General features: G+C 42.4%; 1 protein-coding gene across 2 annotated transcripts in view; it reads right to left on the bottom strand.

Annotated features, from left to right (window-relative positions):
• Window positions 1-20678, bottom strand: part of A1CF (APOBEC1 complementation factor) — a 72254-nt gene extending 51576 nt beyond the window's left edge. For both annotated transcript variants that reach the window (XM_025850984.2, XM_073878942.1), the window contains exon 1: window positions 20601-20678. The gene's annotated coding sequence lies outside the window, so the exon portion shown is untranslated. The remainder of the gene's footprint in view (window positions 1-20600) is intronic.
• Between the last annotated feature and the right edge of the window lie 1477 nt (window positions 20679-22155).

The following is a 22155-nucleotide window of genomic DNA, read 5'->3' as shown; positions in this document are numbered from 1 at the left end:
CTTCATCTTTTCCATCAAAACATAACAGTTCATGGTGAAATAACAAGTTTTATTTGCAAGGCCTACCTTCAGTTTTGGTTAATGATTAGTAAAGGTAACTGAAGACACTTGTACGTCAGAAAGGTCTTTGGATCACAGAAACTCACTCGGACATTGTTGAGAAAATCTCTATAACATCTTGACATAGCGTCAAGTCCTTAGGAATCAGGGCATAGAAATAAAATTCAGGATTTGCTACAAGAGACACCTCATCTTCAATGTTCATTTCTCCCAACACTGATCTAATCTGAAGGATGAACTTGGATCCCAGATAAATATTTTTTTTTAAGCAAGTCAAACATCTCTTAAATTTGGTCAGTTTGGAAGAAAGATTGTGCGATACATTTTCTAATTTAATATCCCATAATTGTTCAGATCCCAGACCCCTGCATTTTGGAAGAGTAGTTCCCAGTGTAATTTATGGAGGCAATAGGACTCAAAACTGATACAAAGTAGGCATTAGGAACATTGGCGCCAAAGGAGAACGCTCACGAGTAGTAAGTATATGAGTATACTTCTCAGTAAGTATCACTTAGTCATTAAGAAATGTACTGGGTACCTACTGTCATTCAAGAATTTTTTGACACTAGGAAAATAGAGAACAAAACAAATCCCCCTCCCTCAAAAATCTCACAGAGTTTTCTAGTGGGTGAGAGAACCATAAACAAGTGAAATATGCAGGTGCTAAGGATAGTTTCTGAGGAGAAAAAAAATAAAGAGATAAGGAATACGAAGTGTGTGGGTGGGAGGAGGGAGTGAAATGGTAGTGTGAGCCCGATGGGGTAGATTTGTGAGGAGACCTGGTGCCGTAAGGGGTGTGTCTGGAGGAGACCATTCTGGGCAAAGAGCCGGTGAGCATGAGGGCCCTGAGGTGGGAGCTTCCTGATGGAAGAGGGAGCAGGCCTGTGTGGAGGGGATGGGGTTGAGGGAATGAGGCCAGAAGTGGGCGTTATCAGAGAGATAATGGTGGCCCAGGCCATAAAGGATCTTGCAGGTCACGGTGAGGACTTTGGTTTTTGCTCTGAGATGGGAGGCCAGAGGATCAACAAGATGTTTAACGGGATCCCTCTAACACCGAAGGGAGGTGGGGCAGGGCCGGGGTGGAGGGGGAGTGATGCCAATACTCTTGTCCTGTTTTCATGAAAGAGTTTGTGATTTTGTTCATTAGGATATTTTTGGCATGGATTCTGATTTGAAAAAATATGGCATGAAAACACCACTTGCTTTGATTCCTGAGTTTTTTGATGCTCCTGCAATGTTGCGTTGGAGGCAGGGCTTCACTCACCTCTGACCTCACTCTGGTCCGCAGACAGCTCACGGGGCGAAGTAGGGAGACCAGTCAGAAACCATTGCACCTTCTGGACAAGAGGGAGCAGTGGTGGACCAGGGGTGGTGAAGAGCGGATATCTGTACTGGATGTACTGGGTGCATCATGAGAGAAAAAATAAGGAGTCAAGGATGACATCCAGTTTTCTGGCCTGGGCAACTAGAAGAATAGAACTGCTATTCGCTGAGACGGGGAAGAGCAAATTTGGGGAAGAGCCGGAGCTCTGCTGCCGGCATGCTGATTTTGAGATGCCCAGTAGATAGCCACATGGAGAGGCTGAGTGGACAGTTGGGTCCACGAGCTGAAATTCCCTGAGAGGGTTCCAAGCAGGAGATACGATCTGGGCATCTGGAAATCTCTCTGCCTAGGGATGATATTGAAGCTGTAAAATTGGGTGAGATCATCTACGAGCTGCGTGTAGAAAGTAGGTCCAAGGACTGATCTCTGAGGCACTCCAACTCTTGGAAGTCAGGGAGACAAAAAGCAGGAACCCAGAAAGGAGAATGAGCTGGAACAGCCAGAAAGGCAGGAGGAGAATGAGCAGGAGGAGGTGGATGGAAAGCCAAGTAGAGGAAGGATGTTGAGAACAACTGAGTGATGAGACGGGCATGTCCTATCACGTCAAGTAAGAGGAAGCCTGAATAGGGATGTAGATATCTGGACTCAAATCCGCGTTCGGCCTCTGACTGTGTGTCCGGAAGGTTCCTTAACCTCTTGGTGCCCTTGCATCCTCAACTCAGGAAGCAGTAGTGGTTCTGTCAGGGTTGTTGTATTACATGAATAAATGTGTTGCAAGAGCTTCCAGCCCTCCCCCACTCTCCCCCCTCCCCCAATGCTAGAAGAGGCAGGACCCGGCACAGGTCCCTTCCCTTCTCCCTGCTCCTTGTATTCTGTCTGAAAACAGGGTGAGGGAGGGGCTCACAATCCAGAAAAGCGGAGCACTCTTCTAGCTCTGCCAACTCTCTCTCCTCCGCCATCGATGTGTCCCGGTCCTTCGTGTGTTTTCTGAGCAAAGCGATGCTTGGTTCAAGGGACGCTCATCAGCAAACCTGCTGTATAAAGATGTTCCCCTCTTCTGTTCCTCTGCCTCCAGTCATTCTAGCGGAGACTCTGAGTCTCCATTTCCTTACGTATAAAGTGTGAGGATAATAATAATTCCGACTTCACAGGGGTGTTTTAAGGATTAAATATGAATAGATGGGAAATACTTAAAGCCGTTCCTGGCATTTGATAACTGCCCAATGAGGGTTACCTATTAGATTATTTTACTTCTTATTATAATTAATCTCTAATTCCAAAGGGTAAAATTTCAAAATCAGTTTCTGGGAAGGTAAAGTTTCATGTGTTTAGCACGACACATCGTCCCTCCAAGACTAGACATCTTCCCTCCAGGGCTCGATTCTCTTCCAGCCATCTCATTCCCTTCCCTGCCACTGGGGGCTACCATGCTGTCTTATACTTGTCGGCCCTCTGCTTGGAATATCGTTCCTTCCCCTTCCCTTCCCACATCTAACCTTCACTATGTTGGCCCTGTTATCCTTCTAGATTGGATCGAAACGTCTGCTCTGGGAGCCTGCCTTTGATACCCTCTCTGGCTCACATCAGGTGCCGCCAGCACCTTCACGCTCTCAAGCGAGCCGGTACATCCTTGTACTGTTGCACATGATGTTGTAATTATCTGCTTGCACAGCCATCTTTCTCGCTACACTGTGAGCTCTCTGAGTGTGGGGACTGTGCTGGACTCCTCTTTCTTTGCCCAGAAGGCTTAGCCTGGCATTATGTTAAGCGCTGAATAAATAACTTGGAGAACAAACGAAAGGCCTTGGACTAGCATTTTATAAACGACAGTAACTTACACTTGATCTGAAGTTAATTGAATCTGCATCTAATCTCCTACTATTTATTTTTCTTCTTGTTCCATTCACTTCCAGAAAGTCCTGTCCTGGAGTGAATTTGCGTTCTGTGAGAAATGGATTTCAGTGGTTTCACTGCATTTATACGTTCTCGTCTCTGGGAGAGAGACAAGAAGTGTAAAAGAGTACAAAGTGATTGAAAAATAGAGTTGACATCTGAATTCACTTTTCTTCTTTTCAATGCCTTTCTGGTTTTAAATCTGCAACACTGGAGCCTACCTGATCCAGAAAAGAAGAGCCTAGAAGTTATTGAGGGTTCAAGATTTCTGCCTTCCTGAAAGTCACAGGTGGATTGGAATGAACATCTCACCTTGGTTGAGACTTTTCAGTAGAAATTTCCAGAGTTCACTGCTGGGCAAGGTCAGAGCTGCTGTTCCTGACCCTTGACCCTGGAGGCCTCAGGTACCAGCGGGTCCTGGCTCAGGGAAGGCAGCAGGGAGACAAAGGTAAGGGGGAGGCAAGAGAGAGAAGCAGGAAGGGGAGCAAAAGCTGACTTTTCTGCCTCTAGCGCTGTGAGGGGGATACTGTATGTTGCCCCTTCTTTATAACCCCAGGCTATAAAGAAGAAAAGCATATGGAAAAGTTGTACATATAAATGGGGCTTGCAATTTGTGGAAGGAAAACTATGAGGGCATTGTAAGTGATATTTGTTATCTAGATTTGCCCGAAGTTAGGCAGTGTTGGAAGATGAACGCCCTAGCGGAGAATCAGTTGGTGGCCGTTGGCAACAGAGAAAGTAGGAAAATTTTTAAAACAGTAAATTGGGCAAGACAGACAAAGGTAACAGGGGCAGGATGGAGAGGAATGTTAAAGACAGAGATTCACGTTAGCAGCTTTCTCGGTTTAAAAATGCAACGCGGGCGCCTGGGGGGTTCAGTCGGTGGCGCGTCTGTCTTCAGCTCAGGTCATGGTCCCAGGGTCCTGGCATCGAATACCACAATGGGCTCCCTGCTCAGCAGGGACCCTGCCTCTCCCTCCCCGATCATGCTCTCTCTTGCTATCTCTCTCTCAAATAAATAAATAAAATCTTAAAGAAAATAAAAATGCAATGAAATAATTATCCTCAACTTTAACAAAAAGGTCCAAAGTATTAAAGGAATATCTACTATGTGCCAGGCACCGTGCTAGACAATTTAGTCAGGAAATAGAGTTTTGTTAATGGTAAAGTTTCTGTATGTATTTTGTGGACTTTTTCTAAAGGGGAGGAATAAGGGCATGGAGTGGAGGGAAAGACTGTTTCTGACTTAGTAAGCAGAGGAGAGACGTTCCTCCGTGACCGGGTGGGAGACATTGGGGTCTGTGCGAGCAAGGTCGGTGATGGCTTCATGGGCCACGGGGACTTCTCCAGACCCAGTCCGGGCTTCCCCAGTGTTTGTGCACCGATGTTGCATGATAACTCTCACACAGCATGTCAGTTGTGTACCTGGTTTTTATCACGAGTTCCAAGCGTTTAATATCTCCTGGGAATTTTACACAGGAGGAGTTCCAATTGTATTGACATGGCCTGTGAAGGACTGACGACCAAAGTTTATGCATTTGCCTACTGATGCTGAGTAAATATTACTGTGCACTACTCGATAAAGAAATAGAAACCAGCTCTAATGTTCTCCCTGGAAATGTTTACAACCGGTCTTAAGTTTACTTTGGAAGTGAATTCATGTGATAGCTCTTTAGTTGGCCATGTATCATGAACCATGGCAAAATTAACAGAGAATATGCATACATAAAATTCCAGAATGTGGCCATAAAGACATCCCACCAAGTCCCAATATGTGACATCTTATTTTTAAAAATCAATATATTGGGGCGCCTGGCCGGCTCAGTCGGTGAAGTGGCTGCCTTCAGCTCAGGTCATGATCGCAGGGTCCTGGGACCCTGCTTTCTCTCTCTCTCTCAAATAAATAAATAAAATCTTTTGAAAAAAATCAGTATATTATCAGCCAAAAAATTAAGTTAACCAGAATTCCTTCTCTGTTATTAAGGCATTAGTAATGAATCATACATTAATTTGGGCCTGGGCAATTTGGACCTAGACAAGGCTTAAAATAAAGAAAGATGACAATTTTTCATAGTACATATAGTAAACTTGAAATTATTGAAAAAATCCTCCTTCTATACTAGGTTGACATGTCTTCAGAGAAAGACCAGCTTACGTGGAAATTTCAATCCTGCCACAATGATTTTATTTTTTCCTTTTTTTAAGATTTTATTTATTTGAGAGAGAGAGAGGGAGAGAGCACTAGTGAGGTGGGGAGGGGCAGAGAGAGAGAGAGGGAGAAGCAGACTCCCCGCTGAGCAGAGAGCCCGATGCGGGACTTGATCCCAGGACCCCGAGATCATGACCTGAGCCAAAGGCAGCCGCTTAACCAACTGAGCCACCCAGGCGCCCCATGATTTCAACTTTTCTAAGACCCTGGTTCTTATTCTAAGAACAGGAGCACGGATACCTAAACTTGAAGGGTATTGTTGGTTTGTTTGTTTGGTCTTTTAGCAAAAGAACCAAATAAATCAGATAATGGCTACGAGAGCACCTAATAAAGTGCTGGGCATTCAGAAGGTGCTCAATAAATATTTCCTTCTTGTTCCTTGTCTGATGCTTTGGTTGACTCAGCATCATCTGGGTTCTTCTGCAAAGCTATTCTCCTTTCTAGAAACTGTCCGAGGGAAAGAGAAATGCAGTTTTGAAAGTGTTATATTGACTTCTTTCATGTTGCTTCCATAACTGATCTGGTTGTTTCTTGTCTTTGTTGTCACTTCCCAGTAGGAAAAATCCTTAAGTCTTCAGTGTGTGTGTGTGTGCGTGTGTGCCTGTGAAAGAGCACATTAGTGTTGTAATGAAAATTAGACACAATCTATATATCAGTGATTAAGAAATATTTGAATAAGTGGTGGCACAGTGCATCTAATAAAACTGTTCTAGTAGAATATATAATTCAGACAGATATTTGTGGATAGAATCAAATTAAAAAAAGGTTAAAAACAGCAGTGTAGTCTGATTTCACTTGTGTTAATTTTCATATTTGTAAGGCATTATAAAAGGCTAACTAGGTAAACAAATCAGTTTGCCATTCTCCTTTGACTATTTTTAGCTTTATATAATATATAGCCCTTACTCTACTAATATAAAAAGTAAGCTAAGTGATGCTAATGAATTGTCAGTGAGAATAAGTCATCAAAGACTAAGATGTGGTCAAGATTCTATTCTGGGGAAACTGTTGATCATTAATTAGAAAAAAATACTGAAAATTACAACAAAGTCCCGCTAAAGAGGCCAGGAACAGAACAAAGTAGACGTAACGAAATCGGAAGGAATCAAAAGTAAACCAGTGAGACAGAAAAATCTGTAGACTTGATAAATGTGAGAGCTGATTGAAAGGCTGGTAAGTTAGCACCTCTGGCCACCTTGACAAAGTAAAAAGGAGAAACCTATTTTAAAAAACAGGTAGGAAAAATGGCTATAACCACAGATGAGAGAGAGGCTCTTGACTCTTGATACTTTTATCAGTATATTGACAAATACGGATGCAATGATCAGTTACCTAGAAAACTCGAGGGTGAAATAAAAATTTGAATAAGCTAAGAACCACACACTTGTAATGAAAGAACTCACTGTCTTCTTCCTAAATAACACAAGGTCCGGATGGTTTTATTGGGCAAGTTTTACAAATCATTTAAGAAACAAATAATTATTTCATTATATAAAGCTTTTGAAGCATACAAAATAATGGAAAACTTATACTAAATCTGTCAATGTCATATCTCTGATACAAAGCCAGACAAATATATCACAAAATAGAAAACTATAGGCCCCAATATCACATATAAGTCTAGATGTAAACTACGTATAGCAAAGCCTCAAAATACTAATATACAATAAACACAATGCATTTATCACCAAAATACAAAGATTATTCAATTTTAGGGATTCTATTAATTCATTTCAGTGACAAGGAAGAAAAAACACAGTCATCCCAGTAAATTAAAACTGGCACTTAAAATTCAACACCCACTATTGGTTTAGGGAAAAAAAAAAACCTTGTAAGTAATAGAATAAAACATCTTTAAATTGATGAAGAACATTAGAAAAACACAGCAAATATACTTAATGGGGAAGCACAGCAATCATTCTCATTAAAGACAAGTAAATCAACTGTGCAGAACAATTAGAATAAAGGAATACTACAAGAACAGGAAAAGCAAGTTTGTCATTGAAACAGAAATGGCAAATGAAACGAGAAGATCTGAACAATATGAACAAAACTCGTAAGAATAAACGTAATGTGAAGTATCCAAACTCTTTATGAAGAAAATGATAAAATTATACTGAAGGATGTAAGGCCTGGATACATGGAAGTGTTATTATTGAAAAGTATCTGTTCTGGGCGCCTGGGTGGCTCAGTTGGTTAAGCGACTGCCTTTGGCTCAGGTCATGATCCTGGAGTCCCGGGATCGAGTCCCACATCGGGCTCCCTGCTCAGCGGGGAGTCTGCTTCTCCCCCTCTGACCCTCTTCCCTCTCGTGCTAGCTCTCATTCTCTCTCTCTCAAATAAATAAATAAAATCTTTAAAAAAAAAAGAAAAAGTATCTGTTCTTCCCATATTATTAATCGAAGGCAAACTAATTTAAACCTCAATAAAATTATTTTTAAAATTTGACTTATTGGGTCTAAAGTTCACCTGGCAGGAAAAACATTCAGGAAATACCACAACATATACTGAGTGTGTAACATTCCTGGGAACTGGACTCATTAAAAGTTAAAATTAAAACAGACGTAGGAATAGACAAATAGATTAATGGAAAGAAAAAAAGTCTAGACCTGTAGTTTTGTTTATGTTGGAATTTGCTGATAGGTGTCATTTCAAAGGATAGATCACAGACACTTTGAGAAAAAAGTTGGCCTACCATATCACAGCAGATACCAAAATTATAAGTGGATTAATGAAAAAATCTTCAAAAACACTGTATAACTACTGGAAGAAAAGATGGAACTGTTTTTTTTTTTTAATTAAAAAAAATTTTTTTAATAAACTTTGATGACTGTTTGTTGATGTTTAAATCTATATACCATCTTATTTGGAGTCATTTGAAGTCCTAGATAGAGTAACTTAAACTAGTAAAACCTAAGACACTAGGGAAATTGCTCTGTTGTAAAAATATCTATGGAGAAAATGAAACTATACCAGACAAAATTCCATTAGAGCTACTGACTTAAAGTTATTGGAGAAAAGGAACAAGCAGACGTATAATGGACAAATGACTGTATTGTAATTTTTGTGTGTGTCCTTGTCTGTGCAGATATGTACATACATACGTGTCTACATACACACACTCGCCTGGACTAAATCTCAGCATCACAAATATGCAAGGCGTGAGAGGTGTGTCCTCCTAATTTTTTTCTTCTTTTTATTTTTTTAAGTACTAATTCAAAATCAGGAATCAGATACAATCTCATTTGAAAAGAAAAAGTTACCCAAACTCTTGGGAGAGTTAAGCATGTCCATCTGGTGCACAGATCATCATTCTTGCAAAACAGTCCTGACACCTAGACATCCATTTTGTTTTGTTTGAGGGGAAGTTAATTTCAAATAGAACCATATAGCTTCATTTAAAAACTGTATTTAAAAATGCATAATTTGTGTTCCAGTGGGAATACCTCCCACTTTTTAGCATATTCTGAAGTAGAAAGAATAGAGTAGGAACATTTGATCCGCTTCAAAAGACATTTCACATTTATTTGCTTAAAATGCCCTTTAAATTATCAACAAGAAGCCATTAAATCCCTGGGATTTAGCTTGAAACTGTAAATTACACAAGGAAATGCAGACGAGAAATCATTAACCTACACATGCTTTGTCAAAATAGAACTTTCGGATTTAACTGCAAGCATTCCTGGATTTTAGCAAGTCATATTCACTCTGTTAAATCTCCCCCTCCTGAATTTTTAAAAAAGATTTTATTTATTAGAGGGAACACGTGCACGAGCACGAGCGGGGGTATGTGGGTGGGAGGGGCAGAAGGACAAGCAGACTCCCCGCTGAGCGGGGACCGCCCCCCCCCCCATCAAGCAGGGCTTGATCCCTGGACTCAGGGATCGTGACATGATCTGAAGGCAGACGCTTAACCGACTGAGCCACCCAGGCGCCCCCTATCATGCTCCAAAAAACAACTTCACTGTAATCTTCTGCTCAGAGGATGTGTCCAGTTTGAACAAATTCCTTGTTCATGACTTGCCATAACTTGCTAAGCAGGGCCCTATCCTTAAAATATGGTACCACTATACAGCATACTCCAAACTGGCACTAAAAATAAAATCATTTAAGAATAGCTTTCGTCAACATGAGCTGACAGCTGATAAGAGATGCAGGAGCTATGGAGAAAGAGCAGACTCCCTGCCTGACTTTACCTAATAATCACTTGCACTGGGGCAGCATCCCCCCCACCCTAGAGGGATTCAGATTCACCCGGTCTGGGAGAGGGGCCTGGAAACGGTTATTTGTAAGCCTCCAAAGTGGTACTGATTGGCAGCTGAGTTGAGAACTGCTGAATGAAGCTCAAGTCTATACGTGTTAAATGTCAAAACAAAACAATTGACGGTAATTGAATTTATCCCACCTGCTAAAGAGACGGGATAGATATCATGTAAAGAACATTGTATTAAAGAGAAAAAAGCCTATAAAAGAAAGGTAGATACTAGATGATAGGAGAAAAGGGGGGATGATTCCATATTTTCTCTAATAATTGTTTATATTTTCATCATTCCTAATGAATAAATGTTTTCCTAATGCTAGTGTTTAGAAATGCCAAAAAAAAAAAAATCACATTCTTACTAGCTTCTGGCTCAAGTGATTTGTTTTCAACTCTTTTTCTATGAGGACCGACCAATAAGTTGTTTATATTCCCACTGTGACTTGCTGGGCCTCGTTCCCATGCTCCTTTCCACAGTCTTCCTGGCTGAGACAAACTCAAGCTGCTGCCTCTGGAGGGGCATAGTTATATGGGTGTGTATATGTCTGAACTCCCAAGCATGCGTGTGTGGACATGAATGTGTATATACACACGGGTGTGACCCAACTCCTGGCAGCTAGGGTTGGTAGCATGATATCACACGGGAGACCTCTCCATACACTGCTTTCCTTTTGTAGCTGGCTCTGACCCCACCAACTCCTTTCCAAATCCTTCAGCCTCAGCTCAGCTTGAATAAGACGATCAGAAACTCTGAAAGACTCTCATACGTGACCTGTTGTTGGTAACACTGAAGATCGAGAGATGAACACGTTTTTTAGTCCAAAAATGATTTGGGAAATCATTAACAGCGGGTGGAAACTGCATGTGTCGGAGGGTGGAGTGGGTGGTGGGGAAGAAATGCAGAGCTTTACAATCAGACAGTGTATGAACTCTAGAGCCCATTAAGGTTCTACTCCGATGGCTAATTTTATGTGTCAACTGGACGGGGCCACAGGATGCTTAGACATTTGGCCAAATATTATTCTGGGTATGTCTGTAAATGTCTTTCTGGATGAGATTAAAGATAGACTGAGTAGGGCAAATTGTCTTCTCCAAATGTGGGTGGATCTTATCCAATCCATTGAAGACCAGGAGAGAACAAAAACGTTGAGTGAGAGAGAACTCTGCCTTCCCAGGGACATCCATCTTTTCTGGACTTTGGACTTAGCCTGAAACACTGGCCCTTGCATCTCATGCCGGCTGACTTCCGGCTGGAAATACACATCGTCTGGCCTGGGCCTCCAGCTCGCCAACTTCAGGGCTTGGGGCTTCTCAGCCTCCATAATCATGCAAGCCAACTGCTTACAATAAATCCCTTTAGATGGACTGGTAGATGTATCTGAGAGGTGCTAGTCACTAGTCCGGGTATCTTACACATACCAGAACAATGACAACAACCAAACCATTTTTGTGTATGTACTGATTGGAATACCAGTTCTGTTTCTCTGGAGAACCCTGGCTAATACACATACATAAGTGGCTGCAGGGCAGTCATGTGCCCAGTAACTGTAAGATCAGGCTACAGATGGCTGTTGTGTTCTCTTCACTTAGTCATGATGCCCAACTCTTCCCATCATGCCCCACTCTCTTAAGGATCCCTGGGAAAGAGAATTGGCAGAGGTTAGAAATTCTAGGCTGGCATAGCTTTAGAAGAACAAAATGTCTTTGCATCTATGTTTCATTTCTAAGTTGACTTACAAATTGGGAAAGTGGTAATCATAGCATGCCATGTAGCTGTCTCTCAGTCTAAAAGCAGATGTTTATTCAATAGCCCTGGGACCAGTTATTTGTGTGGCAGATTACAGGGGCCTGATGAGCTTTGAGTGCTGTGTTTCATTCATCCTTGGATTCGTGTTATTATGTCTCTTTTTTTTCCAGTGGAGATTGTCCTTTTGAACTTAATTGCTGCATCTGGTTTCCTCAGACCAATTTGGAAAAATTAGGTTGAACACTCAATTCTCACCAAGACTGCCAACCACTGATTAATAAAATATGTTTGATCCTCGAGTGGAGCTTACAAAAATCCAACTATCTAAAGCTCTGTAGGACAGTAGCCCTGAGGTGATCTGACACTCATAATGGAAGGCAACCTTATGTTCCCTTTCAAGAAACTGGATTGTGGAAGTTCTGGTTTTATGCTAATTTTCATGCCTTGGCATAAATTGTCCTTATAAGTTCTTTCTCCTTATGTCTAATCTGCCACTGAGTTCTGATACTTTGCCTTTCTTTTGAATTCCCACGGCCATTAATTATCATGTATGCAATCACGATTTCATACCTGGATTGTTTTCTTACCTTGACCTCTGGCCTTTTTTTTCTAACTCTAACATCCTCTGCGTAACACTTGTTAATTTTCTTGACCATTTTATTATGTTACTTTCTATATGAAGACTTTCCATGGCTCCATATTCTACAACCCTGTCAACCAGTGTCATCACCTATCAAACGTGCCCAACTTTATATTAACTTCCAGTGGATAGCTTCTCTCTACTCGGGCTAGTCCAGGAGCCTAAGAGTCAAGAGAAGAAGGGAGATGGGGACTCTAGAGGACAGAGGTAGAAGTGAAAACAGCCTGGGTGGTGGAGGAGTTGAGTATGGATGGGATGCTGAATGCATGATGGAGTGTCCTTGCTTTATTATGAAGTCAGCACAGAACGCTGACAGGTTCAGCTGCGCACTTTAGGAAGGAGATGCCATGAGTGTTACTGAGAATATATTAGAGGCAGAAGGACTAGTGTAGGGACAGGTGGGAAAATGAAGAGAGGGAGGACCATCCCGTCCCCAAGGACAGGCACTCATCTTTTCATTTCCAGCCCCTCCACCGAGCCCGGCACTCTGTAGACACTTCATCATACAGATTTGCTGGACTGAGTGGAAATTTCATATAGCCTCTCTGACTACTCCAGACTTGGTTCTCTCTGTCCTAATTTTCTAGTGTCGCCACATGATAAAACACCCAGTATTTTGCCCTTTGGTGTTCATTCTTGATTTCCGAGCGGGGCGGGTGGCCCGCTAGACACACCATGGGATCATGGATTCAGACTGACTTAGATTCCAATGTTGGGGCTCTACCCTTAAGAACTTCATGAACTTAGATCAAGTTGTTTACCCAGATCCCAGCTTCTTCATTTTGCAATTGGGGATCATGATGCCTGCCTCATAGTGTTGTCATAGTGATGCAAAAAGACAGGACAAGTACATAGGGCAGAGTAGGAGATGGGGCACTCAGTGCTGTTTTCCTTGGCCTCTTCTACCTCTTCTCCTGCTCTCCCCAGGTTGGTGGCTCTGCTGTTCAGCAAACAAGAGGCTGAACCTGTTATGTGCAGAGCAATGTGTTAGGTCTGCCCATTGAAAAAGAAATAGGATACCTTTTTTTGCCTTTCAGGAACCCTCAACGTAGCATAGTAAATAGTATGCATTTTCCAGCGAAGTAAGAGAGTTTGGAGAAGGAAGGGAGACGTGAAATATCCTAAGACTGCGACTGGGCCTTTGGGGAACACTTCCTGGGCCCCTTGAAGTAGGGACAAAGTGTAATACATCTTTGTATCTAACACAGCATCTAGAATCATGCTGAACCTGAGCAAGGGGCCCATCAGGCAGTCCCGGTGGACAGATTAACGCGGTAATCCCAAGGGATCTCCTTCCTGCCCGTCCATCCAGCCACGCCCCTTGAGGTAGACTCCAATCCCCAACCCCTTCCTCCTCAGTCGTGGTGCTCCACTTTGCCCCTTCCCCCATAATTTTCTCTTCAGGGGTCTGCTGTCCTGCCTGTGCAGGGGACTGATTTGGGGACAGGTTGTATTATCTCATGCCTGCGTTTTTGTCATGCTAAGAATCCTGCTATTCTTCAATCTGCATCTTTGAAAGTGGCTTCGAGTCCTGATGGGTTCTTTGTTGTCATCATGAAAATAACACAGGCCCAGAGGCTTGCCCTCTGGTGTGAAGATTCAGATTGCTATTCTGCTACCTTGCTAATGATCCAGGTTCCTTCTAATCATTTTATCCTGACTTAGTTAGGAGCCCCTGACTGCGACGGAGAACGTCTCTGTCTTGGAAAAACTGCAACCATGTCAGAGAGAAATTGTCCGTAACTTGCTCCACAGGCCAGCGCAGGGGAGAGTTATTTCTCAGCCAACTGACCTCCAATTTTCTACATGTTGACCTCATAGCCTCTCTCTGTTTCTAGCCATGTTCTTCTAGGAAAGCAGCACAGGAATGAGATGACTGTTCCAGCTGCATTAGCTAAGGTTTGTGCACACTTGTTTGCTATTGTTCTAAGCGCCTTATGTGTAATTTCTGATCCAATCCACAAAATAATCTTGATCTTATGGAAGAGGAAACAGGCTCAGAGAAATTCAATAATTTGCTGAAGGTCACATAGCTAGGAAGTGGTGGGGCCAGGATTCAAGCCCAGGCATTCTGGGTCTGGACCCTCCTTCTTTAGCAGTGCAAATGTCTTCTCTTCTCCATGTGCCATGCTATAAATCCATCCTTTAGATCACTGTGCTTTAGGGGATCCTTTGAAATATTGAGATACTAAATTATTATTATAGGAAGTATTTGACATTATAGCTTGTTTTGAAAGGCAAGTGAGAAGAAGAGTTTCTAGGCTTTACGGGTTTTTCTCTGGTCTTAAAATATCCTAAAAGGCCATGTACTAGCATTCTTGGATGATTCCAATTCTGGCCAGTGCTCCTGTCTTAACTACCTGTTCTACAGTGAGGGAGAAACATGGAGGAATCTGGTAATTGTGATGCTCAAATGTCCTTAGTAATCATTCAAAATTCATAAGTAAATTCTTCCTCAAAGATCAGACAAATAGCTGTTATTCGAATATCTTAAATTTTCTTCTTGGTTCCCTAGAACACCTCCATCCTTGGCCATTTCTCTTCTCCCTCTTCTCTTCCCTACCATCACAACTTACATGTCCTAAATGCTCTTCTTGGAATGGCTTTGCCAGGCTAGTTAATTTGCTAAGTGATTTTAGGCTAATGTGTCCCTGAATGTCAATACTTCAAAGTGTCCCTATCACTCATACCCTGTTTCCCAACTAATGTGTATGTTGACAAGGAACTTCTGGAAGCATACTCTTATTATCCTAAATGAATAATTCCATTGAGGCTGGTGGAGCTGCTATTTGGGAATATCTGGGTCTCCATTTAAAGCTCCAAATTAGGGCAGTTTAAATATGGGACTCCCTGAGCATTTATAGACCTAGCAGCCCAATTATTCTTTCCCCCCGGGGGGGGAAGGGTGTGGCCTCCAGGTGGGAGGTGCTGTGTCTTCAGACCCTAGCAGAATTTAGGTGTCAGGAAGTCAAGTCATTCAGGGCAATTACTAAGGGCTGGAGGTCTACACTTGGGTTCTTACCCTAACAACAACAACAAAAATGTCTTTTATCCTTGGGAAACTCATTTAACTCTTCTCTGTCCAGTAAAAGAACCTCAAAATTTAGTTCCAGTCCCAAGATCCAGTGCTTCTCTATGCTCTATTCACACCCTGTCTGCAGAGTGGTATGCGCCAGACTGTTGGGGTTCACTCCTGTCTCCACCACTTTTTAGCCACGTGACCCTGTGCAAGTTTCTCCATGGTCCTAAGACTTGACCTCTTTATTGCAATAGCACCCACTCCACAGAACCCCACAGGGTTGAAGGAGTGAATCTCCAAGCCCCGCATGTGGCAGGAGCTGTGCCAGCATGGAAGAGCTATTATTCATATCATTATCATCATCATCATCATAGGGTGCTGATTCTAACCAGTCGGCAGTCACTGCCCGCATTGTGAGGCACTGCGGGGTGTCTTCAGGCAAGAGGATCCCTGACCTGGTCATTTCCATGTGCCAACACAGACTCCCACTGCATGGTATCAGCGTCTGACCTCTGACTGCCACAGAAAGTAACCGGAGGGATTAGGGGTTTAAACAAATCTAAGAAGCGAATTAACTTCATGCAGAAGCCCCCAGCTGGAAAGATGAGCACTAAACGCAATCCTAACAGAAAAGCTGGACAGAAGAATGTAAAGGTGAATTGAGAGGAAGGAAAGAAAGTTGCCTTGATACCTAAAACCCTGCGAACGCCCAGCCAGTGTTCCGGGAGATAGTCCGGCATCCCTCCCTTCACTTCTTTCACGTGCCGTGCTCGAAATCTTTGTAGGATCATTTCCTTCTGGGACTCCTATGGGACTAGATTTCCTCTCACCTTCTATGGGGATTCTCATCCTCTCTTTCTAGTTTCTTTTTAAGATTTTATCATTTATTTGACAGAGAAAGACACAGCGAGAGAGGGAACACAAGCAGGGGGAGTGGGAGAGGGAGAAGCAGGCTTCCCGCGGAGCAGGGAGCCCGATGCGGGGCTCGATCCCAGGACCCTGGGATCATGACCTGAGCCGAAGGCAGACGCTTAACGACTGAGCCACCCAGGTGCCCTCTCTCTTCCTAGTTTCATCTAACCTCTTAGTTACTCATCACCGGGGCAGTTATGTCCAGTACAGTAGGTGAAGCTCCCTGTGTAATCCGCCCTCTGCTGCGTGAGCCCAGCTGGGCTTCTAGACTCTGCGTGAGCATCTTGCGGTTAACAGGTTTGCACAACTGGAATGAGCTGTAATGACTGAGCTCCCTGAAGAAAGTAGGCATGCTGAATTGACCATGAAGAAATTTGGCATTAAAAAAGTCTAGGGGCACCTGAGTGCCGCAGTCGGTTAAGTGTCTGACTTTTGATTTTGGCTCAGGTCATGATCTCAGGGTTGGGAGATCGAGCCCTGCGCTGGGCTCTGCACTCAGTGCGGAGTCTGCTTCAGAGCCTCCCTCTGCCTCTTCTGCTCATGCTCTTTCTGTCTCTCTCTCTCAAATAAATAAATCTTTTTTTTTTTTAAAGTTAAATGCTTCTGTCTAAAATGCTTTGTAAGCTAGAATATCCTATAGAAAAGAGGTAGTAACAGTAGTTAATTCTGCTCTGTTAAGTGTAAGGTTCTTTGAATCAGTTGGGCATCCCCAAAACAATGATCATTTTTAACTGCGGGAAGAAGGGAGACATTACTGCATCACTGAAGGCGGGATTTTATAGACTTGCCAACCAGTTTGCTCACTTAGTCGTTCCATCCGGCCAGATTGTCATGTGCAAATTCTCTTAGCCATATTGTTGCTGGGGGCAGAACATTGTGCATACCCTTGCAAACTGGAGGGGGTTATCTTAGTCCATATTATGCCCTTCCTCCTACTATTACCAGGGACGGAGCCCTATTGGAAGAAACAAACCTGTAAAATATTGTCCACATGGTTGCTAATACCCTACATAGATAAAATTCCACATACATATCCATATTAGGAAAAAAAGAAGCTAAGTTTATATATCTTTAAAAAGATCAAATTAGGGAGCTCAAAGTACCAGCATATTTTAGTCGAGGCAGCCGTGATTATAAAAGGAAATATTGAAATTTTTGGTTTGGATGAATCGAAAATATTCAACACAAAAACCTTAATTTATTAAGTTAAATGTTCTACATAGTTCTTAAGACTGAGATTCTAGTTGGATTGAGTTGGATGCACTCCAATGATGGATCAGCTCTCCTGATCCAATCAGCAGGAACTATTGGTTAAGAACTTCCTGCATCTTACAGTATCTGCCAAGGAGCAGATGGTGTTTAGATTTCTAATAGGTAATGTCACTGCAATGGTGCTTCTCCTTTTCCAGATGCTTTCCCCAGGGGGCGTTGGGACTGTTAGAACTGCACTTTACAGGAGCCTGGTTACTGTTTCCATGAATAAGATCAAATGGTGTTTATCCACCATCGATCAGTACCATCTTGTTTAAACTGATTGAGTCATTTAGATACACATCAGGTAATGACAACAATTGTGCAACAGTACCCAGCGTACTCCCCAGCTTGCTGAGGGATGACAGGATTTTAAAAGACAGTTATTGAAACAGATTTGTAACATCGACTGGCTGTGTGATGAAATGAACACCCACCACCGCAGGCTGCCCGGTGGGTTTCGGAGAAAAGGGCATTGGGTGTTTAGCTAAGAGTTTCCCTGAGCAACATTCCCTAAAATAAAAGCATATTATGTTTTGTTGTTGTTGCTGCGGTCTTTTTAGAATAAAAGAAAATAGGTTTTGTCTTTTTGTCTGGATAAATAGAATACGTTTACTCTTGGTGACTAATCAGGACTGTATTATTTGCTTGTAGTTTTTGATTTACTATATCAGTGGAGTTTTTTTTTTATTATTATTATATCAGTAGAGTTTTGACAAAGAGCAGCTAATGGGTAAGTCTGGAAAGTTTCAGGATATTTTTTTGGAGATGGTTACAAATAGAGAAATGGGAAGGGGAAGTGAGTTTTGCCGAACTCCTACCAAGTCCCAGGGATGATGCTTTAACTCTTTTGCTGTGTCATCTCATTTAATCTTCACTGAATTCTGCAGGGTGGATTCTATCCCCACGGCCCACTCGAGGAATCTGAGATTCAGGGAAGTTAAGTAGTGTGCCTGAGGCCACACAGCTCGGGAGTTTGGGAACCTGCCTTCCAGCCACGCTCTGTCAGGAGAAGAGTCTGGTGTTCTTTCTAGAGTTAATCTGGAAAGTCTCTACGAGAGGCATGGTCCTGTTTGATGGAAGATAGCTAAGCCATCAGGTCCCTCAGATGTTTTTAGCTGTGGTGATTTCAGTTGGTTCTGGTTTTATGAATGCTGGACGGGAGCTCTAAAAGGGGTTTGTTCTTTCTGAAACTGTGTTCTGAGGAATCCGCTTTCAGAGACATGTTAATAGATGTTCCTGAAAGATGTTCTGTTGTAAATGAAGCTGAGGAAATGAAACATCTCAAAGTCCTAGATGCTCGGAAGAAGTGCATACATTTACACACACAGTAAATCCTCAGTCCCTGGGAGGACAGTTACGATGGTGACACGTGTGGGCTCTGGAGTCAGACCATCTGGCTGGGGAATCTGGCTCTTTGCTTCCCAACCGGATGATGTGGAGCCTTCTTAGGTAACTAGTCCCTGCTCAATTTTCTCATTAGTAAAACGTTGTAATAGTATCTACCTCATAGGACTGGTTTAAGAATAATATAGATGGATGCATGGAAAGTGCTCAGGACTACACTTGGCCATATAATGCTCAATCAACATCTCTTATTGTTAGTATCACTCCAAATGTCCACCTAATAACAAGATCTGCTTTAAAGTGTCTGACTACCTTTCCTCAACTTGACAACAGGGTCCTCTTTTTTAAGCCACATTTATTAACGTCCACTGAGTACAGTGTAAGAAATGTCATATTTGAAACAACACAAAACAACTTGGTATTATTAGCCCAGTTAAAAATAATAACTAAATATTCAGTGTTTTTCCTATCCATCCTGTCAATTCATATTTGCCCACTAAGTTTTTTTTCTTTTCCTTTCTTTTTCCCAATTCCCTTCCCCCTTCCCTTATACCTGATAAATAATAAATTGGAACAGCAAAATCTGAGAATTGTCTCAAATGGGCAGTATCAATATAATTCCAGAAAATATGGCCCTGCAATATGAACCAATAAGTCATTTGTCTATTATTCTGTATTTCGCAGGGGAAGGCCTTTGCCCTTCAACAAGTAAATGCTCTTATTCTAGTAAGCACTATCATCTCTAGACTTACGTTCCTACCGTATATGCCTCAGCACATTATCATAAAGGATATTTCAGACCAGACCAACACACCTTTGAAGCTTCTAAATTCTAACAAAAGTTGAGCTTCTCGGTGTATATTTTGCAAAACACCAATCCTGCGCAGTGCACAAATAATACTGTGTCCCTCACCTTCTTGAAGATACACAATACACATCTGAACGGTCCTACCGTAAATACACTTGTTTAACTTGGAGCCTCAGAATTCGTTTTCGTAATCATGGGACAAAAGTATTTCAATCAGAGTTTAAGAGATTTCTGGTAGGAATGGATATTCCTGCTAAGTGCTCTGACACCTTTCTTAAGATACAATCGTAGCGTATTTTGGTTGTGAATCATCTTTCTGGAGTGAACAAAATAATCATGTGAAACATATATCCACAGCAGCATGGTTGCCCAAACCAACCCAAGAAAAAGATCTAATAATTAGCTATCCCCAAGGTTGCGATTTAACACATTCATAGCCAGTCATTTTCCATGTGTTTTTGTTTTCTTTTTTTTACTTTTGCTAGAATGAAAAGCGAATAGCTTAAGGCATTCCTTTGGTGAGTAGGATCCTGGGAAATGAAATAGCAAGAATTCACCCAGGTGATTTTGGGTGGGTTTATTTTCTGTGGGGTTTTGTGTTTTAGATTGTGGTTTCGGGTGGTTGCGAAGGACAAAGGTGAGGGAAGGAGAGAATTGAAAATATGAAATCTAAGGTATGGTAGAAATTACGACCTACACGGAGAAGTCAGAATCTGCCAGTGATGTTAGTGCTCTTCCTCTTTTAATTACATTTTTTTTATGTTTCTGGGGGTCCTGGGACCAGGAGAAACAGTCAACCACAACGCTCCCAGCTGTCTGGCCATGGCTAAATAAACTTCTCGGAAACGTTAGCCCCGCTCTTGAACCCAAGGCAGTAAATCTACTCTTTAGCCCCAGAAATTGATTACATCAAGAAGCCGAAGATGGCTGCCATTTCATTCTGAGATTATACGATTCTTCCAATATATTCTCTTGTTTTCACGTTGCTCCATTAGTATAAAAACCAGCCAGAAAGCACCCTGTATTAGACTAATAGAAGAGGATAGAAGCTCTTCTCATTGCATTCCCACTGAGCCACACTGCACAGTTTCACAGAGTTGAAGCAAGAAAAAGCAAAACACATGGACTGTACCTGAGTGATCAGAGATCCCCACCCGGAAAAGGTTTCCTTGATTATGGAGCGTTCAACGTGTCACTCTGGTTATTCTCTAATCAACATATCAAACTCCAAAGGTTCAGTGGCTTTAGGTTTGGTTTACAATTCCTGAAAGTTAAACTTTAACTCGCTCTGTCCCTCGCATCCATACAGCCCTTTGACCAGATAACTGGGTCACTACAGCCCGCAGAATCTACAAAACAGCCAGGCTCCTTTGTTTACAACATTAAAATATATTTTGCCTTAAAAACCGTTGATGTGAATAATGCTTTTGAAGCTGTTTTCGTGAGTTACGTATTTAAAAAGCAGAACTCGCTGCGGTTTGGGTAACTATTATTTATGTGAGTGCCCCTGTTTTCTTTTCCGTCAAAGGGATATGAAGGCTAAAGTAAATTTGGGAGAGTCTTTCTTTCTTCCTTTTTTTCATGCTTTTTTATATCACTGTATTGCATGGAGTAAAGTGTGGAGTTTCAGGTCAAGTATGCAGATAAATGCTGGCTTATAAAAATGAAATACACAAAGCATTTATGTAACCAAGTAAATAGGGTCAGATTGGGGTGGGGAAACCGGCTTCTTTTTTATGCAAGCTGCTCCTACGGATTTTAAGAGGGCCCATCATTGTGAAAGCATAACTGTCAGCTGTGGACTGGGTTACAGGAGATCTGAAGCTTGAAGTTCATGGCTTGAAACCTCAGTGGTAACTGTGTTTCTTGAAAAATAAAGAAAGTGACATTTTCAAAGATCTAACCTGGAGATTCGAAGTTCTCTGGTAAGAGCTCTAGCGTGTGGAGGAAATTCTTAAAGGTGTGAAGCCCACTTAAAAAAAATAAAAAAACTCAAAACCCTCCCAATTTTGAGTATATTTTGGCTTAAGGGTTTAGAAGCCCCCAGCCCCCTAGAATTAGAGGCTACCCTCACTTGGCTTCAGTTCAAATAAGAGGAGTCTGATTTTCTAGGAGCCGACTATTAACCGAAGCACATGGGCCACAGGAAAAGTGCGGAATGAACAATCCTTCCAGAATATGGACGTAGAGGAAGAGGTGTCAACCACACACGTGGGAATCTAAAATGCTGAATGTAAAGCTTGTTGCTGGAATGTTCATTCTGCTTCCAGTTTTCAGTTCTCAGACTCGTGGAAGCCTTCGATTTGCTTCCGCTTCTCCCAAATGGATGCGTGACCAGGGGTGACAGAACACGCCCTTTGCCTTGGAGTTGTGCCCTGGGAGTGAGCTCGGCAGGGGTTGGGGCGGGGGGACGGGAGGACTCAAGCTCCCTGTGGCTGCACCGCTGCTACATGAAGGACACACCCCTGCACAAGCCCCTGGGACCGGACCCCCCACTGAGTAGTTTCCCTGGTTGCTCTGGAGAAAGCTCAGCCTGGGCTCTAACGGTTCCCACATGGAGGGAGAATCCTGACCTTGACTTTGCCTGGTCCTGCAGAGAATGGTTGATATTTTAAGACTGTCAGTCCTGGGAGGGTTTTCTTTGTCATGTTGCGTGGTAGATGCCTGGATGGCGAGAAGTAGAGATG

The sequence above is a fragment of the Callorhinus ursinus genome, unplaced genomic scaffold, assembly GCF_003265705.2.
Source record: "Callorhinus ursinus isolate GAN/ISIS: 27379988/994484 unplaced genomic scaffold, GSC_fseal_2.0 scaffold32, whole genome shotgun sequence".
Classification (NCBI taxonomy): Eukaryota; Metazoa; Chordata; class Mammalia; order Carnivora; family Otariidae; genus Callorhinus; species Callorhinus ursinus.
The sequence above is the reverse complement of the archived record's forward strand: the minus strand, read 5'-3'. Positions and strand labels throughout refer to the sequence as shown.